Source organism: Danio rerio, chromosome 1, assembly GCF_052040795.2.
Source record: "Danio rerio strain M-AB ecotype USA chromosome 1, GRCz13ab, whole genome shotgun sequence".
Taxonomy (NCBI): domain Eukaryota; kingdom Metazoa; phylum Chordata; class Actinopteri; order Cypriniformes; family Danionidae; genus Danio; species Danio rerio.
In genome coordinates, this window is record NC_141021.1 from 11,886,612 (window position 1) to 11,908,986 (window position 22,375).

At 36.4% G+C, this 22,375-nt stretch overlaps 1 protein-coding gene and 2 long non-coding RNA genes across 17 annotated transcripts in view; 2 read left to right on the forward strand and 1 right to left on the reverse strand.

Moving 5' to 3' along the window:
- Positions 1-9,903, reverse strand: part of trpc5a (transient receptor potential cation channel, subfamily C, member 5a) — a 146,338-nt gene extending 136,435 nt beyond the window's left edge. For 2 of the 15 annotated variants that reach the window (NM_001441826.1, NM_001441825.1), the window contains 3 exon segments: positions 2,014-2,118; positions 9,053-9,229; positions 9,307-9,513. The gene's annotated coding sequence lies outside the window, so the exon portion shown is untranslated. 15 annotated transcript variants of the gene reach the window in all.
- On the forward strand, positions 389-11,385 carry LOC147846689 (uncharacterized). The gene is made up of 3 exons (XR_015476280.1): positions 389-2,491; positions 8,764-9,732; positions 10,415-11,385. It is a non-coding gene; the product is annotated as an uncharacterized LOC147846689 (long non-coding RNA).
- Positions 4,056-8,197, forward strand: LOC147846690 (uncharacterized). Its single transcript, XR_015476279.1, has 6 exons — positions 4,056-4,109; positions 5,361-5,472; positions 5,597-5,667; positions 6,886-7,070; positions 7,243-7,446; positions 7,853-8,197. It is a non-coding gene; the product is annotated as an uncharacterized LOC147846690 (long non-coding RNA).
- Positions 11,386-22,375: the final 10,990 nt, after the last annotated feature.

A 22,375-nucleotide genomic window follows, 5' to 3' on the forward strand; every position in this document is an offset into this window, starting at 1 on the left:
GAAATAAGTGTAAATCACTGTCTTTTAATTGCTCGTTGTCAGACCTAATATGGCACAATTTTCACAATCTAATTGCAATTAGAATATTTGTTTTTTGGTCAAACGTTTATTTTATGATTTTAAGTAATGTAGTGAATTATTAATGTTGCTATTAAAAGGGATAGTTTACCCAAATATGATAATTTTCTCATCCTTTACTTGGTCAAACCTGTTTCTTCTGTTGAACACAAAATAAGATATTTTGAAAAATGTTGAAAACCAGTAACCGCTGACCCTTGTAGTTGTTTTTCCAACCCAGGCTCATTCTGAAAATATATCACTATATACATTTCTGTAGAGTGACAAATACGTCCCAGGAGACTTTTTTTTTTTTGCAGTTTTTGTTTTTGCGAATCCACCAGAAGCTGCTGTTTACACTTTTTAAGATCTCAAATTTCTCTTGCGAGTGCCATTCGTGCCTGCTGTTCTTGTGTAAATCCACCAGAGGGCACTGTTGACTGACTGACTTAACGATTGACTGACTCACCCTCCTCCTTCACTAAACTCAACCAATAGTGTCTTCAAAAGCACAGATTGACCTTCCCACCAGCTTCCCAAAACCCAATCGACAGTTTTCAAAATCAATCTAAAAGAAGAAAAGCTTTTGCCTTTTTTTTTTTTTTTTACATTTTCAGATTTTTCCATATTCTCTCCTCCTGTCATTTACTTTTTATTTTATTTTTTGCCTTCTGTTTTTGTCTTTTGGAATGGTTCTTCGCCGGACTCAAACCCTGTCATTGTGGTCAACTCCTCTCTGCATCTTAAGTCCACCAACGTACATGGCGAGCTACTGGATGAACTGATAACATTGGGATAGCCGTCCATATGGAGGTAAGCAGTAAGCTGGTGAGTGCGAAAAGAAACTATGTCATACCGCCCCCTAGTGTTCATTTTAAAGAGGAAATGCAGCTATACATGCTTCTGGCTACATAATTCGTGATCTCCAGAGATGTAAATATGAGTATGTTTTCAAAATGAGTCCATGTTGTGTTTTTCCTACAATGAATGTAGGCTTACGGTTTTTTAACATTTTTAAAATATCTTATTTTGCGTTCAACAGAAGAAATAAAAATGCCAAAGGTTTAAAACCACTTGAGGGCAAGTATTTTATGAGTACATTTTTATTTGTTGGTAAACTATTCCCTTTAAGTTTTGTGTTTGTATATTGTTGCATTTTACAAAAGTAGATGTAAAAAAAAAAAAAAAAAGTAATCATTTACAGAAGGGTTCCTCAACCCGGTTTCTGGAGATCTGCCTTCCTGCAGAGTACAGCTTCAACCTTGAACAAACATAACTAAACCAACTAACTAGGATATGAATGAGCACTTGGTAATTAAAGACAGGTGTGTTTCATCAAGATTGCAGCTAAACTCTGCAGGAAGGTAGATCACCAGGAACAGGGTTAGGCACCCATGAGTCATAGTATTTCAGTTTATGGTGTGTAAACCAAATTTTCTGAAAACTTTAATAAATAAATATAATAAAAGACTCATTTACATCAGAAATACAAAGTCAGAATTGCAAGTGAGAAATCCCAGATTTTTCCTTAATGTTCTGAAAATTGGATCCTAATCTCATGAAGAAAGATAACTATTTTGATTTTTAAAAGGAGGCACACTCACAAACCCTACCCCTAAACCAAGAATGGGCAAGCTCTGTCATGGAGGGCCGATGTGCTGGAGAGTTTAACTCCAACCCTAATCAAACACACCTGCTTGTAGCTTTCTAGTGATCTTGAAGACACTAATTAGCATGTTCTAGTGTGTTTGATTAGTGCTGGAGCAAAACTCTACATGACACCGGCCCTCCAGAACAGAGTCTGCCCACCCCTACTTTAAACCAACCCAGGCTCACTGAAGATGTGTGCACAAGACTACATTTTTGAAAACAGAGAAATATATACCCTGGAGTATGTGTGTTCGCTTTTTTTTTTCTTCACAAATGCACTAGAGGGCGTCATGAGTTTCAGTTTACCTGTTTTCTAGAACTGCCCTTCACCGGACTCAAACCCCAGTCCACTTTGCTCCACATCCCAAGTCTGACACAGTTCAAGGTGAGCTACAGTGCAAACCGATCATACTGGAAAAAAGCAGGGGTAAGCAGTCAGCGGTACCGCCCTGTGGCATTCGTTTTACACACAAAATGCAGCCATATGTAATCACAAGCACATATTGGTCAGTTCTTAAAAATATAGCTTCGGCCACATTTTCCCAATGAGCCTGTGTTGCCCTAAATACAACCATCATTAAAAGATGAGCAACTCAAACTAAAATACACAAGTGAGATAATATAATTTAATATGAATAAGCCATCATATCAAAGTGTTATGAATTGCAATGAGACTGCTTTGTTCCCAACTATTTGGTTTCAATTTTTTAAAAATCAGATTAAGGGAAAGCTTGGAATTTTTTCCTAGAGGGAACGTTCTGTTTATGTAAACAAAATGGCTGGGGTCCGTTCTTCGTACCTCGCTTAAATTATCTAAGATTATTTGGCAGATCCCGGATCTTTTAATCTTGATAACTGATCTCTCGCTAATTTGGTTCTTCAAACGAGTTCGCGAATCAGATTAGAATGTCTGGATAAACTGATCTGAGATCGCTGCGTGTGTTGTGAAGGACAGATCTATCGATCCTCGAAATCATGATCAGCAATGCAACGATTGGCTGACGGCACAGCAGCGTAATGACATCATCTGATTAATATTCAATTATCCATGTGAGCAAAATTACATCAAATTAGCAGTAAACGGCTTGTTAAATATGACACGCAATAACCTTCCACATTTGAAGCTGCAGGCTTTCCACGTTCATGTGTCAAGAGTATTCATCATGTATTTCAATGCAAATCAATGTATTTAGTTCTACATTTAGAAAATATTTTCTTTATTATAGTAGCCGTTTTTTAATTGGTGTAAAGAATAACTGGTTGTTTACAAAAGCATTTTCATATTGGTAAAGGTGTCTGCAACTTTTGTGAAGCATCAAATCACCGGCATATTAACTATCAAAACATGTTCATGACTGCATAAATGTATTATTGCTTTTAAAAAAGTCACATATTGTGCATTTCTATTATACACAATTTGTACTAAAGCGATCTAAAAAGTTCATATCAATAAGTTTTCTCTTTGCACCACCAGGTGGCAGTCTTTGTATTTTCATTTCAAGTGCAGATTGCATACGTTTTATTAATATGTATAACTTTATTTATTTTATTAATTACTATAATTTTATATATATAGTTTTAAAAAATTACCATTTTCCCAAGTGTATATAACTACTACTGTAATAAAATATCAGAATTCGGAACATACTTTCTGTATTATCTTTGCTTGAACTAAGCCGATCTAATCCTGTTTATATGACTTGAACCTGCTCCCGATCAGGTTTGACCTAGCAGCCCAGATAGCAGGCAGTAATCGGCCCGAGCTCGGCTGCCCTCCGGCGCCTCCGGCTCCGACTCGGCATCGGCGAGTGTTATCCGGGCCGAGTGCGGCCCGCAGCTCGCTCGCGCACATGCGGTTGTGATGCGGCTGTAAAGCACTGGCCCGATTCCGGTCAACCATATCCGGCCCGAGTCTGTCTGTAGAGTCCTGGCCGCTTCTGGCAAGGACTCGGCTGATGGCAACCGATTAAGTTCTTATTTTGTCTAGTAATCTGTTAGCTCCACGTTTAATGATAATTTGAGAAAATATTCATGGTACGATAGCAAAAAAAAAAAAAAAAAAAAAAAAAGAATATTTAGTGTGGATGGTCGCAATGTTTAGACGCAAACAAAACAATATTATTTATAAATAGATTATACATGTCATCTAGAGAAAAACTATGTAAAATTCGCTTATTTTTGCACTATTTAGCACGCTCCTGTGCTGACTGTTTTTTTTTTTTTTTTGAAAGCAGAAGTTGGTTTCATAATAAACACATGCGTTACTAAACTCCTGATCCAAACTCCAATCCAGACGGTGGCGGTAATGCTCGAAAAAGCTGGTTGTCAACCACCATGGCACGAAGATCACAAGAAGAAAAAGTTTGGTTTTTCAAAGTTTCACGTGGAATCCGGTCAGAAAGGTAAGCATTTTACTGCTTGTGTACTGTATAATTAGCGAATTTAGAGCTTAAAACATTTCCGCGGTGTTTGGTTGTAACAGCGTTTAGTAATTTAAAACAGTTTGATACGAAATGTAACTTGCTTTAAGAAACACGACTGGAGCTAATGTATGCTAACGCTAACAGTTACAAACACATCTGAAAGTTCCTTTTCCTTTTACACAATGTTAGATTGTAACGTGTGTAGTAACTGAAAACTATTTTAATTATTTTAAAGAAACATGAAACGAATTTGTGTATATGCTAACTTTGCGTTAAAGAAAGTTTCTGTAGAAGAATCCATTAACTAACTTAACTTGGCAAAACGTGTTTTTTTCCTGATTTAACATTATAAAGTACCGTGGATGTTGAAAAAATCATTGTACAGGCGTATACTTATCCAACAGTATTAATTCTGTGATTATGTGTAAATAAAAACCAATCGTTTTGGATTAATAAAATATTACTGTTTATCTTGTTTATGCAGTTAGTCACGAAAAATGATGGAAACTCGACTGTTTACTATTCTCTTTAAATTATCCAAGAGAAATATATTACTATGCACTTTTATTCATATGTTTTAGCCTATATGAATCAATTATATCTTTTGTTCAAGCTGTAATGGTCAGTTAATGTAAAACTGAACGTCTTAAAGCAGATTTTGATGCGTGTTTTTTTGTTTTTTATGTTATTGACAGTGATAAATTCTGATTTAAATGAATGGGTAACAATATTTGTTGGTTAAGTCTTATTGTTCTTGTTTAACAAAGGTTAGTGAGATCATTTTGCAGCACATCACAACCAAAGAAGTCAATGGCACACTCTTTTGAATGTGAATAGGCATGCTATAGTTGTGTGCTAAAAGTCCATTATAAGCTGTAAACTGCTGATATATTTTCAACATAGATTGAGCTTTTCAGACATTACATTACTAATTGCTTCACAAACAGCTGAAATGGTTTATTGTTATTGGCTATCATCAAACATTTTTCACAATGGTAGGTTAATCTTCATGGGTACAGAATAATGCATGTGCTTGACCATCTTACAAATCTATGTCTCAGATTCATAAGGCTGTCACTCTGCATGAATCTCCGAATAACTCTTGTGCAACCTTCTGTGTACTGATTATTTACACTATAGGTATTATATGCATTAATTAACTTTGATAGTATTTCAGGATTTGAACTTTTCTTTACGGGAGGTTAACAACAATGTGATGTTTTATTATAGATGCATATGAGGAAGCTCGACTCAAACATCCAACATCCAACCCAACTGTGATTTCTGACTGGCAGACAGATGAGGACGATGATCGCCTGTCATACACCTAAAGACAGAACAGGTTTGTTTGCAATTATTTTAAACACATACTGTCAACATTATGTCATTGATCTATTACAAACTGTGAGTTTTGCCCTGGCACTGTACTAAAGTGATGTTTTGTTTTGTAAATGTATCTGATTTAGGGACAGTATAGACACATCTATACCGTGATGAAGAAAAATTACTTGGAACAAAGAGGCTGGATAAAAGGCAGGTATGAAGATTTCAGAAATCAATGCAGCACCACAAGTACCATCACCTTCAATGACTATGGCAGAAATCTTAAGACCACCATCAAGATGCACAGATACTGTACATTCCAGTACACCAGGCGTGTCCAAACTACGGCCCGCGGCGAGGCTTTTTATAAATATCAATAGAATCTGGCCCGCTTTTCAAAAATGAACGTAATTCAATAAATAACCACCGGGTGTCGCTATTACATGCATTCAATTAAGCAGCAGTTGTTGTTATGATCTATAAATCTATCTGTCTGTCTGTCTGTCTATCTATCTATCTATCTACACACAGTTGAAGTCTGAATTATTAGCCCCTCATTGATTTATTTCTTCTTTTCTAAATATTTCCCAAATGATGTTTAACAGAGCAAGAACATTTTTACAGTATGTCTGATAAAATTTTTTCTTTTGGAGAAAGACTTATGTTTTATTTCGGCTAGAATAAAAAGCGGTTAAAATTTTTTTATGAACCATTTTAAGGTCAAAATTATTAGCCCCTTAAGTCTTCAGAACAAACCATTGTTATAAAATAACTTGCCTAATTACCTTAACTTGACTAGTTAACTTGATTAACCTAGTTAAGCCTTTAAATGTCACTTTAAGCTGTATAGAAGTGTCTTAAAAATATCTAGTCAAATATTATTTACTGTCATCATGGCAAAGATAAAATAAATCAGTTATTAGAGATGAGTTACTAAAACTAATATGTTTAGACATGTGTGGGAAAAATGTTTAACTCTCCGTTAAACAGAAATTGGGGAAAAAATAAACGGTGGCTAATAATTTAGGAGGGCTAACAATTCTGACTTCAACTGTATTTATATATATATATATATATATATATATATATATATATATATATATATATATATATATACACACGTGTCTGTGTGATGTATGTAAAATTTGGCCCGCGACAACGTTTGTTTTTTTGCATCTGGCCCTCGGTACACCTATGAACATTTACAGTCTTTGTTCTAGTGCAGTTTGAGATCAAGACAGAACTTATTGCATCTCGTGATGTCTTTGTAAGAATTGAAGACATCACTAAATTTGTTAAGGTTTAATGCAGCTAGTAAGTAAAGATCAACTAGAGAATATCAGCAGTGTCTAACCCACTGTTGTATTTACAGAAGTTGTATGAGAATAAGCTACAGGTTGATTTATACTAATCTGGTATTTTTCTTTTTTAGCACGACTGACTGAAGTTTTAAAATCATGTGACGTCATAAAGCAGCAGCTGGGCCTGATTCTCACAAAACCAAAACAGACGTGATGAAATTCCAGATGTAAACACATTTGACCTTCCTTTGGCCAATTTGATTTGGAAAAGCTTGAAAATCAACTAAAGGAGCAGCCTGAACAAATGAAGAAACTGGTAAGTTCAAGCTCTTGCTAATTTCAAAGTGTTTTAAGTTTATTTGTTTTTTTTTATTGTTTTTTTTTTTTTTTTGCTTCGTAGGTAGCCTACTTTTTTCCTATTTTTTTTTTTTTTTTTTTTACATTAGTACTTGTTCACTACTAATTATCTGTTTATCTTTTAATCACAGATGGAGTGAGGACAAATGTCCATACCACGCCACTGATAAAGAAGTGGAAAAATGCATTACAAGGTAGCTACAACTTGCCCCTGACAGGGATGGAGGAAGAAAGAAGAGAAAGCTAATGTGTCAAATGTCTACATCACTATTTTGTTTTATTTTTTAAACAACATTTTAAGTGTATTAGGATGTTCCCTGATACTTGAACAATTTGTTTCTTTCATTTGCATTTATATATATATATATATATATATATATATATATATATATATATATATATATATATGTGTGTATATATGTGTGTGTGTGTGTTTATATATGTATGGTATGTATGTATGTATGTGTGTGCGCCAAATTCTGAAGAAACATCTTGATACATTTTTAATAAACGTAATACAAATAAAATTATAAATATAAAATTGCACAAGACGTGTATATATATGAAATGTATAATCATCTCACTCATGTCTTGCTGTTTGTGCAATTGATTTTGTTCAAGTTTATTTAAAAAAAAGTTTGACTTTATACTTCTGCAATTTTATATATATATATATATATATATATATATTTGTTTGTTTGTTTATTATTATTTTAATGTTTTATTAAAAAATGTTTCAAGATGTTTCTTCAGAATTCTGCAGTACTTTTTACAAGTTTGACTTGGATATTTTACGGATTGTCATTGGTATTTTTAAGATGTTTCTTGCTATATCTTAAATTGGTTTCTATATTTAGGTTTATATAAAATTTAGCTGTTTTTTACAAATTTTTAATTCAAGTCTATTGGTAAAACAGGGTTGTTCTGTTTGTGTGTAATTTTTAGATTTTTTGTTTAAATCTTTCTGTGTGTCTTTATTGTGTTGTTTTATTGTTGTTTTTATATTGATATTCTTGTGCACTACAAAATTATTTATAAACTTTTAGTACTATTTTTTTCTTGCAATCAATAAACGTTTAACATTTATTTATTTTGTCATTTGTCTGATTATTTGCGTTACAGAATATGTATGCAGTTTGCACTTTATTCAAAGGTTAAACGCAGTGCTTACACTTTGTGTTTACATTATAGCCTGTGTTTGCTGTTATATAAATTTAAATGGTTGTAATACCATATATCAAGTACCAATATAATACCAAAAGGTTTTATAAGGTGTATAAATACGGAGTCGCGCCAGCTCCGGGCCGCAGCGCACATTACCCTCGCGCCGATTCCGGCGCGGATGCGCAGCGTCGGCTCGCTTACGGCCGCCGCATCTGGCCCGCTTGATTCGGGCCGGAATCGGGCAGTGAGTCCACAGGCATCCGGCCCGAGTCCGGCAGCCGAAGTTGGGCCGAGGGGTAAGTCTCCGGCAGGCGACAATCTAGCCGGAACTGGCCCGAGTGTATTTTGCTATCTGGGAGAACTGTTGCTATGACAACAACTCTCGGATTAGCTTTGAAGAACGAAACGATCCTGGATCGTGTCAAATCGTCAATATCCAAATCCAGCTAACTGAGTAATCCACGTACGAAGAACGGACCCCTGGTCAGCAGAGAACATAACAGGAACCAGAAACTGATATCTTTGAGCGCACTGATTATCACAACTATGACTTGCCAACTCATAAATATGAACTTGCAGGAGGACTTGAATGACTTGCGCTCTCTAAATTGTTTATCACCCAAAATTCAAATCTGTATTATCAAACTTTCTGCAGCACACTGCATCAAACACTCGACACTATGCATCAAACGGCAACTGATCGCCAAATGGATGTCAAGGCATGACTGTCATCAACAAATAATGTTTACTGCTAAAAATCTCCTTAGTTTGACTTGCCTAATTGCAGGCAAATTCAGAGAAGTAATAGCATCCGCTCTCAAACGTGTGAGTCAGTGATGTTTGGACAGAGCGTTTGAAAATTTATGTCCCTGGGTATTGACTGGTTGTTCTTCAAGCCGCCTGCAGGCATAGATGTGATTCACAATACTCGTTTTGCCCTTATTAGCTGAGGACCTAAACACAAGAGAAACATTACAGAGTCCCGCTGTGATCTTACACTCATCACCATTAAATAATCATTAAATACACACCTCTCCTCAGCTCAATCCATCATCAAAGGGAAATTTCCCTAATCTTGTCAGAGGACTCCGGGCTCTGCTCTCTCCTCAAAATCTACATATTTCACATTGTAAAGTCTTGAAAACGCTGAAGAGGAAATCAGTAAACGGTCAGGATTTTGTATTTTTTTAGCAGCTGTTTTACTCTAGTTTGTGTGTGTGAGTGTGTGTGTGTCTGTCTGTTAATTGGTATGTCCTGGGGCATAGCCATACACTGCTCTTGCTGATTGCTGAATGTGACTCACCTGCTTCCAATCAGCTCATCTGCCTGCAGCATTTAGACTGTGGTTCTTCAGCTATTGGCTGTTTCTCAATTCCAAGAACGGACTTGTGTTCTTGTGGAGACCGGTCTTGCCAGGTGTCCTCGGAAGAACGAACTCAGGAGACCGCGAGGGCAGAGTTTGGCTGTTTCTCAATTCCAAGAACGCAGAGAACGGACTTGTGTTCTTGTGGAGACCGGTCTTGCCAAGTGTCCTCGGAAGAACGAACTCAGGAGACCGCGAGGACAGAGAACGCGTCCTTTGAGAAATGGGATGCTGCGTTCTTCCTGATGGTCATGTGACCTTCACTCGTTTTAAATGGAAATTATTTAAACATTACAGCACTCAAACAATGATTTATTGTTTCCCCCCTCTTCAAAATATATATTTTGCATAAAAACATTAGAAATATACTCTGCACAATATAAATAAAACAGATTTTAATACGAATTTCAGCAAACAAACAACTCTTAATGTGTTTATTCCTTTATTAAGATGTTCATGTTAATGTTTACTTGCACCGTTTCATTTAGGGAAACTCCTGAGGTAAATAAGTGATATCTCTGAATCTTTAATCATAAATCTAAATAAAATGCTGCGCTTCCCACCTCCAGTCGCAATGACTTCTGGGGCTTCCAGAGCGAGTTTGGTGCTCAAGTCTGCATCAGTGCGTCCTCGATATCAAGAACACATCCGGGAAGTTTCACGCGTCCTCCGTACTTGCGGTCTTGAGTATTGGAACTGAACTTAGGCAGCTGATGATGACGTTGCACGAGAACACGAGGACGCAAGACCGCTGAAGAACGCATATTGAGAAACAGCCAACGTGTCCTTTGAGAATTGAGATGCTGCGTTCTTCCTGATGGTCACATGACCTTTACGTGTTTTAAATGGTAAATTATTTAAACATTACAGCCTTCATACAACGATTTATTGTTTTTCCCCTTTTCAAAATATATACTTTGCATAAAAAAATTATAAATATATGTTGCACAATATAAATAAATTAGATTTTAATACGAATTTCAGCAAACAAACACCCTTAATGTGTTTATTCCTTTATTAAGATGTCCATGGTAATGTTTACTTTCACCGTTTCATTTAGAGAAACTCCTGAGGTAAATAAGTCATATCTATGAACTTTAATAATAAATCTAGATAAAATGCAGCGCTTCCCACCTTCAGTCTCAATGACTTCTGGGACATCCAGAGCAAGTTCGGTGCTCAAGTCTGCATCGGTGCGTCCTCGATATCAAGAACACATCCAGGAAGTTTTACGCGTCCCCCGTACTTGCGGTCTTGAGTATTGGAACTGATCTTAGGCAGATGATGATGACGTTTCACGAGAACACGAGGACGCAAGACTGCTGAAGAACGCATATTGAGAAACAGCGATTCACTGCCAGGTCGCTCAAGCCGCAGTCACACTGGAGCATGGATGTCCAAACTCGATCCTGAAGGGCCAGTGTCCTACAAAGTTTAGTTCCAACCCCAATTAGACACACCTGAACAAGCTAATTAAGCTCTTACTAAGTATACTAGAAACTTCCAGGCAGGTGTGTTGAAGTTGGAGCTAAACTATCCAGGACCGAGTTTGGGCACACCTGCACTAGAGTTTGAGCCTGCGAAATTCTTTTATACAGCTCTGCAAAATATAGGGCAGGATAAAACAAGATGATTAGACATTAAAAAAGCCAGCGATTGCTCCAAATTTGACATTTTTGTACAGAGAAGTCATGTTTTAATCTTCTATTGGTCTCATGTGATGCGATTTCATAGGTCAGAGTTCACCAAGCTTGAACTTTTTGAAAGGAGCGACATGCAAAGCTTGTTGCACAAGCTAAGAAAGATATAAATCACAGGTGTTAGATCCAGTTCCTGGAGGGCTGTAGCTCTGCAGAGTTTAGCTTTAGCCCTAATTAAACACACCTGATCAAACTAATTGAGTCCTTCAGGCTTGTTTGAAACCTACTGGTAAGTAGAGCCACCCCTTTTACCAGACTGGCCCAAAGCACTTCACAGTCATGGGGGGTCTATCCACACCACTACCAGTGTGCAGCATCCACTTGGCAGCCACAGGACAACTGCGTCTGTCCGCTCACCACACAACAGCTATTGGTGGAGTGGAGAGTGATAGAGCCAATTCGATGGATGGAGATGATTGGGAGGTCATGATGGGGAAGGGTCAATGCAGGAAATTTGGCCAGGAGACCAGGGTTACACACCTACTCTTTACGAGAAGTGCCATGGAGTTTTTAATGACCAGAGAGAGTCAGGACCTCAGTTTAATGTCTCATCCGAAAGACGGCACTCACTAACAGTATAGCATTCTCTACACTATACTGGGGCATTAGGATGCACACAGAACAAGAGCTGCATCCCAAATGGCACACTATACACTATGCACTCATGCACTATGGACTTATGCACTTACACACTCAACAGGATAGTACATGTATGTAGTGGCGTCCCAAATGGCACACTAATGTTTTTTTACTAAGCGGAAATTCAAACCGTTTCCCTGATGACGTTTGACGGTCGCCAAATCAGTGAAATAAACGACCGAATTATCAAATAATACCTGCCATGAGTATTGCCGCATTCACCATCGGGAGGCGCTATAATCACTCTCGTAGAAGAATTTTGCTCTCACCACCCAAAATAAATAAAGCTATTCAACATGTGCGTCCGATAGCTCCGCCCCTTCCGCTACGTAAGCAAACCTGCGGTCGTTGAGTGCGTGAAGTGTCCATCATTACACACTTCATTTTAGCGGCTGAATGAGTGCATCATCCGGGTAATTAAAGTGCACTTATTATTTTTAGAGTTTTCAGTGTGAACACACTACTTATACTATTTATACTACAAAATGGCGTAGAATAGCGCATAAGTATGCGATTTGGGACGCAGCTACAGACTAAGTGCCCTCTGCTGGCCTCACAAACCCCACTTCCAACAGCAACCTAGTTTTCCCATGTGATCACCCATTCAGGTACTAACCAATTTCAGTCCTGCTTAGCTTCAGTGAATAACAGGTCTTGGCCGCAGGGTAATATGGTGATGTGGCCATATTAAGGTGGATTGCCATTTTAGTATAGCTTGTGGTTTATGAACTCAGGAGTCCTCTTTACCACTCCTAAACTTTCACTGATTTAGGATTTAGCACTAAATTCTCAGTGAAATATCCTAAGTAACTGATATGTCCATTATTTTTAAGATTTTCTCTTAAAACAGCAAATTAGGAGCTACTTTTATCCTTAAGATGTTTTGTAAATTCAGCCACTGATTTTGTTTCTCACAAACTATAGTTCAATCAGCCTGCAATGCCAAACCAATGTTGGCAGCTGATATCAATGTAAAGTAGCTAAATCCTGCTATAAACTGCTAGATGACATCATGGTGGAAACTAGAAAAAGAGAGACTCGTCCAAGATTTTTCACTAGGTCTTTATTATCACCTTAAAGTTGTTAAATATCCCACCTCTACCAACTGTTTAGTCTATTCTTTTCTTAAGCTCAGCCTCAGCCAACATTCTTCACCAGTAAATGAGAGATGGACTTTGTTATCTTATTTTGCATCATATATTATTCTCTTTTATGCTTTTGGGTCCAAAAACTGTTTAGTGACAACAAAAATATATTGATTTACTTTTTTTCTGGTAGTAAAAGAGATGCATCCCCAGACATTTTAAACTAAACGTTCTTTATTAGCATTGATGGTTTTGTTAAGAACATTTAAGATTCATTAAGACTACCTACAAAATGTTTTACACAAAAGGTTTTTAAAGGATCTTCACAAAAGAGGTTTTTACAGCGATGCCATAGAAGTGCCTTTTTTTGGTTCCCCAATGAACCTTGCCAAGAAAAGGTAAGTAAGATATTATTATTATTAAAAAGGCATGGCAACATATTTTTATATTACAGGCAGGGCATCCGCTGCGTAAAACGTGCTGGATAAGTTGGCGGTTTATTCCGCTGTGGCGACCCCGGATTATTATAGCGACTAATCCGAAAAGAAAATGAATAAATGAATGAATGAATATATGGCCCATAGCCAGCCTGGTGCAAGTGGTGGTTCTTGTATTCTTAAAAAATTAAACCATTTTGCAGTTAATTATGAGATTTAAATACTGCATTTTAGTGACATTTTAAGCACTGAAATAGATTGTCGTATTGTCATCATAACCCCAATAAAATACATTTAAAAATTCATCGATAACAACTGATTAGCTGAAGTCAGACCGAAGCGACAGCCAACAGAGTATTCCGCTTGGTCTTAAAGCCTTTTTCGATGGGTTATTTTCTCTATTTATGATGGCATAGCAGTCAAAATAGGATAGATGAGCTCATGTATGGGAAAAAGGGTGGACCTTTGTCAGTGAAGGATGGGTCTTGTTTTGAACCACCCGAACTCCCCTTGCTACAGGCCTATAATGCTTTAACTTATTTGAATAATAAAAAAGTTTCAGTTTTATTTTTGAAGATAAGCAAATTTTAACTTGATGTTTGAAGTCAAAAGTTGAAATAATTTGTACATCTGATTCAACTTAATTATTTAAGGCAGAATTACTTTTTTAAAACAGTGTAATCAAAATAACTCCTTTACACTATAAAAGAACCTCAAAATATTATAATACAAAATACAAAAATATTAATTCATTCACTCATTTTCCTTCGGCTTAGTCCCTTACTTATCAGGTGTCACCTCGGCGGAATGAACCGTCAACTATTCCAGCATATGTTTTACATAGCGGATGTCCTTCCCGCAACCCATGACTGCGAAACACCCATACACTCTTGCATTCACACACACTCATACACTACGGCCAATTTTGTTTACCCAATTCACCTACAGCGCATGTCTTTGGACTGTAGGGGAAACTGGAGCACCCGGAGAAAACCTACACCAACACGCGGAAAACATGCAAACTCCACACAGAAGTGCCAACTAAGCCAGCCGAGACTCGAACCAGCGACCTTCTTGCTGTGAGGCGACAGTGCTTCACAAAAAAATACATATATATTAAGTATTGATCACTGTTATAGGAAAAAAGGTTCTTTGTTTGAGTCACTTCTGTTAGACACATTTTTATTTTAAGATTTACTGTTTTGTAAACTAACAATACTACATTAAAAAAAAGGTTCGACAAGGGTTTTTTTTTTTTCAGAATAAAGTTATAGAAATTATGTCAAACTGTAGTAACTACATGTATTTTATTTTTAGCATTGCTGCACAATAGATGTCCATTTGCTTTAGTATTGCTTCATTTGTTGAATAGGATATTTTTTTATCCAGTGGTTCAATTTAAAATAATATTGCAACAGACTTAATGGGTATACTTTAAAGTCCTGGTACATGTTTATTATAGAAACACAAGCACATTCATACACACACTTATCTATAAATGTCCACATGCACGGGCTGTTTCTGCACAGATTCCTCTATGTCTGTTCAAGTAATAATGAATTATAAATCTGTTTCCTCTCGACAAAGGAACAGGCCATTCTTTCTTCTTACATCTACCGCAAGCCGTACTCCAATCAGAAGAAATCCTACAGAGGATTCATTATCCATCAATCTCGCTTTGTTGGAAACATGACATTATTGGCTACATCAGATCTAATAAAACTCAGCACGAATTATTCACTGTGTTCAGAGACTTTTTTTAGATACATTTCTTATATTCATCAGCAGCAGTGATAAGGAAGTGGGAAGTTACAGCGTCCCTAATAAGACACTGCACGTAAAAATGGCTCAATATTTTTTTATTTATATATATATAGTTGAAGTCAAACTAATTACCCCCCCCCCCCCCTTTGAATTTTTTCTTCTTTTCTAAAATATTTTCCATATGATGTTTGATAATATATGTCTGTCTGAAATATGTCTGATAATATTTTTTGTTCTGAATAAAAGCAGTTTTTAATTTTTTAAACACCATTTTAGGGACAAAATTATTAGCCCTTTAAGCTATATTTTTTCCCGATAGTCTACAGAACAAACTATTGTTATACAATAACTTGCCTAATTACCCTAACCTGCCTAGTCAACCTAATTTACCTAGTTAAGCCTTTAAATGTCACTTTAAGCTGAATAGAAGTGTCTTGAAAAATATCTAGTCAAACATTATTTACTGTCATCATGGCAAAGATAAAAGATATCCATTATTAAAAATGAGTTATTAAAACTAAAATTAATTATAATTAGAAATGTGCTGAAAAAATCTCTCCATTAAACAGAAAATCGGGAAAAAATAAAGAGGATGTCTAATATTTCAGGGGGGTGGGGGTGGGGGGCTAATAATTCTGACTTCAAATGTATATATGTATTTATTTATTTATATTCATAAATAAGACTTGATTTCTTATTTTGCTAAAGATAGACATCACAAACATTTCAGAATTGCTCTGGGATATTTGGATAGCACATTATGATTTTTCGGCTTAGTCACTTTATTAATTAATGTTTGTTCATTTATATAAGATTACCAAGTTAAATTTAAGACTTTTTAAGACCCTTTTAACACCATTATGAATGACATTTTAGAATTATACAGGGCTAAATGCTAAGGAGTTTTCTCAAATATCCCAGTTGGAAAAGATTCCCTTGCCCTATCAAAAAATGAATAATAAATGTTTTAATAATAAATGGATTAAATGTATTAAACTGATTGTATTAAATTGGACTGACACACACACATACACACACACACAAAATTGATGGACAACTACAGGAACATTTGCACAACTGCTCTGTACAACATGTCTACCTCAATGACAAATGTTTACCTGTTCACTATTTATATTTGATCTAATATTTGCACAACATCTGTAGTGTACTGGTCAACTTTACTGTTTCTTGTCTTGTCTTGTCTGTCCTGTCTTATTTGCACTAAATGTTGCACAAACCACACTTTGCGCTCTTATTCTTATTTTTTTATTTAGTTTATCTTATTTCATTCTTCTAAATTTTTATAGTAGCGTGTAGTCCTATATTATGTTGTCACTTTATGTTGTTTGATGTAGCACCTTGATCCTGGAGGAACAGTGTTTCATTTCACTGTGCACTGCACTGTATATTATTGAAATGACAATAAAAGCCAACTTGACTTGACTTGACTAATACAATAATAAAAAATGTATAATAAAAACATATAGGTCAGGTCAGTATCCTCAGTAAATAAATGGAGAACGTTTAAACAAATGTTACTGTAAGAAAAGTAATGAAAACATTATGGTAAATAATTAAAATAGCTATTTTTACATAAAAAGTTTTATTGAGATAAATTGTTGGGGATTGAGTGTTAGTGGCCAGATTGGGAAGCTATACATGAACAAAGGAAAATGACATTTTAAGGCTTTTTAAGACCCCGTGGATACCCTGAAGGTGTATTTTCTACATTTGGTTACCACAAACTGTTTTCAAACACGACTGAATAAAATATAATTAGTAACTAAACAGTTTATTAAATGTACTTTAGTAAAATGTGCAGGAATAATATTTAAACAACTGTATGAGATCCAATTAATAGCAATTTAAAAAGCAGTTAAAAACTGTCTGCCCTGCCAGGAAATTGATCAAAAGCAAAAAATAATGTTCAAATATAATTGCACAAAATCTAATCAGTAACATTAAAAAATACCTCTACACCACCAAGAAGGTGATTATTAAATATAACTATATTAAACTAAAAATAACTACAGTAAAAGTATGAAATATTAGGTATAAATAAAATTCAATAAAATGTAATCAGTAATGCATACCATTTAAAATTCATTTACTCTACCAGGAAGTTCATTCATTCATTTTCTTTTCGGTTAGTCCCTTTAATAATCAGGGGTCGCCTCAGCAGAATGAACTGCCAACTTAACCAATTCACCTATAGTCTTTGGACAGTGGGGGAAAATAGAGCACCTGGAGGAAACCCACGTGAACACAAGGACAACATGCAAACTCCACACAGAAATGCCAACTGACCCAGCTGAGGCTCGAACCAGCGACCTTCTTGCTGTGAGGCGATAGCCCTACCCACTTTAATGTAATGTAATGCGTATTTATATAGCACATTTATTGTGTATGGCCATACACCCAAAGGGCTTCACAACCATGAGGGGGGGTCTCTCCACACCACCACCAGTGTGCAGCATCCACTTGGATGATGCAACGGCAGCCACAGGACAACGTCGCCAGTGCGCTCACCACACAGCTATTGGTGAAGTGGAGAAACAGTGATAGAGCCAATTTGGTGGAAGGGGATGATTGGGAGGCCATGATCGAAGGGGCCGATAGAGGGACTTTGGCCAGGACACCAGGGTTACACCCCTGCTTTTTCACGAGAAGTGGCATGGGATTTTTAATGACCACAGAGTCAGGACCTCGATTTAATGTCTCATCTGAAAGACGGCGCCCACTGACAGTGGTGTGTCCCCTTCACTTTTACTGGGGCATTAGGACTCACACAAACCACAGGTTGAGCGCCCCCTGCTGGCACCACTTCCAACAGCAACCTGGTGTTCTCTAGTGGTCTCCCATCCAGGTACTGACCAGGCTCAGCCCTGCTTAGCTTCAGTGATTAACCGGTCTTAGGCTGCAGGGTGATATGACTGCGCCACCATACAGCCCACTACCATGAAATTTGTCATAAAAAATATTCAAACATGAGGGTTTAAAATATAATGAATAACATTTAAAATATGCCTAAAAGCTATATTCATATTAAAAGTATTAAACATTAATTATAAAAACTTTAAACTTTGATATTATTCTCTAAAATGTGATCAGTAATACATAACATTCATTTAAATTACCAGAAAATTAGTCATAAAAATAACATTAGGGTAAAAATAACAGATGATGTAATAAAAAAAGAACATTTAAAATATGATTCACACAACCAGGAAGCAGAACATAATCCAAAAATAATATTCAAACATTGGAGTATACCAGAAAGTTGGTCATAAAACAAATTTAATATCGAAACATGAGTGATCAAGCATAATAAACATCATTTACAATAAAATATGCTTCACTATACTCGAAAGCTCAAAAAGTAATACTTTTCAAGCATGCTTTGTTCACATAATCATAACTGATGTCATTTAAAAAAACAGTTTACAAGAAAACTAATGTTATTTAGGTATTTTTCAAACATAACCATTTAAAAAAACAGACCATAATATCTTTTTTTCTTTAAAGGGTTTACACTGCCAGGAAACTGTGAATTCATTACGTTAAACATCCTTTATAATATATTACAGCAATTTATCCACAGTTACTTGCAACAATAATTCGTGGGAATGAATAATTGATAAAGAGCTTAAAATGATTCCTCTATAAAAACAGACACCTCGGCTAGCTCTCGCTCTAGCTCTTGATTATGAGCCGCATTAACAATGGACAAGCCCTCCATGCTCATTTGACAAAAGTGATGCATTTGAACTGGCCTGGACGGCTCTATTAAATAATACATTAAACCTGGGTGTAATTTGGATGCATGCAAAGTGAAATCCACTGGAATGAGATTGGTTTATCACACTGACATCTAATTACAAATGAATGAGAGGGTGTGCGAGTGTTTATGGATTACTCAGAATGACAGCCGTGTATATGTAGCAGTGGATTTATAGTGCATCCATGCTGAGAGCAACTTTATGCGACAACATTTTATCATATTTTATTTTTAGGAGAGGTTTAGTCATGTTGCCGCAAAACCATGTGATTTTAAAATGCGTCAAGATGCTACTTTGATATTTAGGTGTTTGCCCTGTTGGCTTGGTAATAGTTTACACAAACACTAGGCTATGCTGTACTTTTTTTACCAATATAACTTGGCATGTGCTGACGGTTAACCAAAAAGGAATCTTGTTTAGCCTCTGGGGGAAGTTCTTTGTAAAAATAACTTTCCAAACAAAACAAAACAGAGTAAGAGGAGGACATTACATTAGGGTGGAGTAAGTTTTACAATAAAGAGTATTTCTGTTTTACTACTTCAAAACTACATGTTCAACAAAATGTGTTGAATTCTACTTTGTCATTTCATCTTGAACTGTTCTAGCAGTTTCTAGTAAAACAAACAAAATTGCACCAAGCCTCTGTCAAACTTTAAAAATTACTGTAACAATAAATGTCCACATCAGCAGAAAATATCATTCTGTTCTGTCATATTAATAGAGCCCTTAAAATCAGATTTGATTATGATTGGCTGTCACAAAAAAGTGACTCTAGTTAGGTTTCTCTAGTGATCTCATGGCAATGGGGTATATGCACACAAACTTTTAATTTTAGACAGCCAGTCCCAGGGCTTCCGGTGAACTGTCTTTCCATTATAAAATTGCCACATTTAAGATCTGATTTCTTTAAAAAATCAGCTGTCTTCACTGCCTGAGAGATATATTTAAAGTGGATCTCAGACCAGACAAGAAGCACCATATTAAGTTCCATTTTCCCCCGCCATTTCTTTCAAGAGTTCACACTTAGCTAATGATTGATTATAAAGCTTGTTTGGCATCCTGTCCTGGGAGAGAGCCTTGAGTTTATAAGATCCTCAAGCCCAGGGCTCCCTCCTGTTTGCAAGGCGAGTGGGAAGTTTAAGCTTAGGTAGATCTCGAGAACTTCCCTGCTGTGGTAGCTAATGAACAGATAGTGATTGCTCTTCAGAGATAACTAGTTACTAGGAGCATGTCTGTGGTGCTGATTTGGATTAGTCAATTAACTCAAGTTGCATGTTTTTGGACGGTTGGAGGAAACTGGGGAACCCGGGAAAAAATCCACATGAGCACAAGGAGAACGTGCAAACTCTGCACATAAAGGTAAAGTCTATTTAACTGAATGCAATGTAACATTACAACATAATACTGTAAAAGGAACCTTATAAAAATTTAAAATAGTTACATTAAGCATTCACCAGAAGTTTATCATTGGCTGAAAAACACTAGCTGTACTTAAAGCCCTCCCTGCTGAAAAATCCAGCTTAAACCAGCATAGGCTGGTTGGCTGGTTTTAGCTGGTTGACCAGGCTGGTTTTGGAGGGGTTTTGGCCATTTCCAGGCTGGTTTCCAGCCATTTCCAGCCTGTTTTTAGCTGGTCAGGCTGGAAAATGACCAGCCAAATCCAGCTAAAACCAGCTTGACCAGCCTGGTTTAAGCTGGATATAGCTGGTTTTGGCTGGACTCCCAGCTTGGCTAAGCTGGTCAAGCTGGTTTTAGCTGGTCATCTCCCAGCCTGACCAGCTAAAACCAGGCTGGAAATGGCTGGAAACCAGCCGGGAAGTGGCCAAAACCCCTCTAAAACCAGCCTAGTTGACCAGCTAAAACCAGCCAACCAGCCTAGGCTGGTTTAAGCTGGATTTTTCAGCAGGGCATTTTGTTAGCTAGGCCTATTAGCTAATTTGTTTGAAACTGTAATATCTTAAGTTAACAATAAAGATGAATAAGCATTCAAAACTTACAATCTGTCATGTCCGCCAACAGAGGGTTTCCACTTTTATCAAGGTTTGGTCAGTTTCCTGTTTGTGTGGCCAAACCAGTGAAACTCAGGTGTAAACAACTGCATGCATTGCTAATAATTCACCTTCTTGACTGGAAATGATAAGAACAAACATTTTTGTCAAAATTAAATTTTGTCAAAATTAATTTTGTCAAAATTCTTGCCCTGGAAAATCCTGCAATTTGGCCAGCCTTTTGTTCTTTGGTTTGTTTATTTCTGCTTCTTGATTTTCATAACTTTTGGACATCTATGGTAGGCCAACTCTAAAGAAAGCAGTTTATCTTTTATCTTAACTTCCAGAAGCAATTCTAAGAATGTTTCATTTAGCAGTGGCAATGTTCACATTCTCTGCATCGTAAAATATGGCCGACTGACGACATGTTGCAAATACGCTGGCTATAATCAACGATTTTGATTATCAACCTGTAGGCTACTTGATCTCATTAGATTTTATGTCCAATCAAAATGCTCTACAATCGTCCCGCCATCACACTATAAATAAATTCAAAAGCTAGCTTTGCCTACTATTTTAATGGTTTTAATGGGTAAGTTAAACAAATTAGCGTAGATAATACTAACACTGTGAAACATACAAAACTCATTTAAAAGATCATGTGTATTAATGACGCAGGGAATTTTCAGTGACTTCTCAAGATAGAAATCTATCTGACAATGAAACTTCAGAATTCAGACAAAACTCCTGGATGAATTCACCCTGAACTTTAGAGAGGCTGACAGTAAAGGAAAGAGGAAGTCAACAGACCGTAACCTACAAGCCGACTGAAGGTTAAATATGCAGATGGGCCTCCTTCAGGCACTTAAATCCTTCCAAGTCTCCAGTGATAGAAGGTCATCATCTGTCACTTTTCTCCTTCATAATGACTATGAATCCTTCTTTCCCATGTCCACTTAATAGGTCGCACCTTTGTCCTCGGGAGTGTTATAAAATATTGATGTTAAGTTCTTCAACTTGCCCTTCTTTGTACAAATGTAGAGCTCGCACAGACCTTTTTACTACCAGCAAAAGTAACGTCTTTAAATACTGAAACGATGAGTGGAATTACACACAAACATTCGAGGAAAATGATCACTTCCAGTATATTTTCTAAGGTAATTTCTACAAGACGTTCGATGTCCAGGAGATGGCAGTATTTCTCATCTAAATATCAATCCAAAGCACTAGGATTTCATCTAAATCTGAACATCTTTTTTAGATTTGTTTCATGGCGGAAGACATGGTTTAAGAAATATATCCAAGTCAAATAAATAATGATTAGATGTATAAAACTGCAGATAGA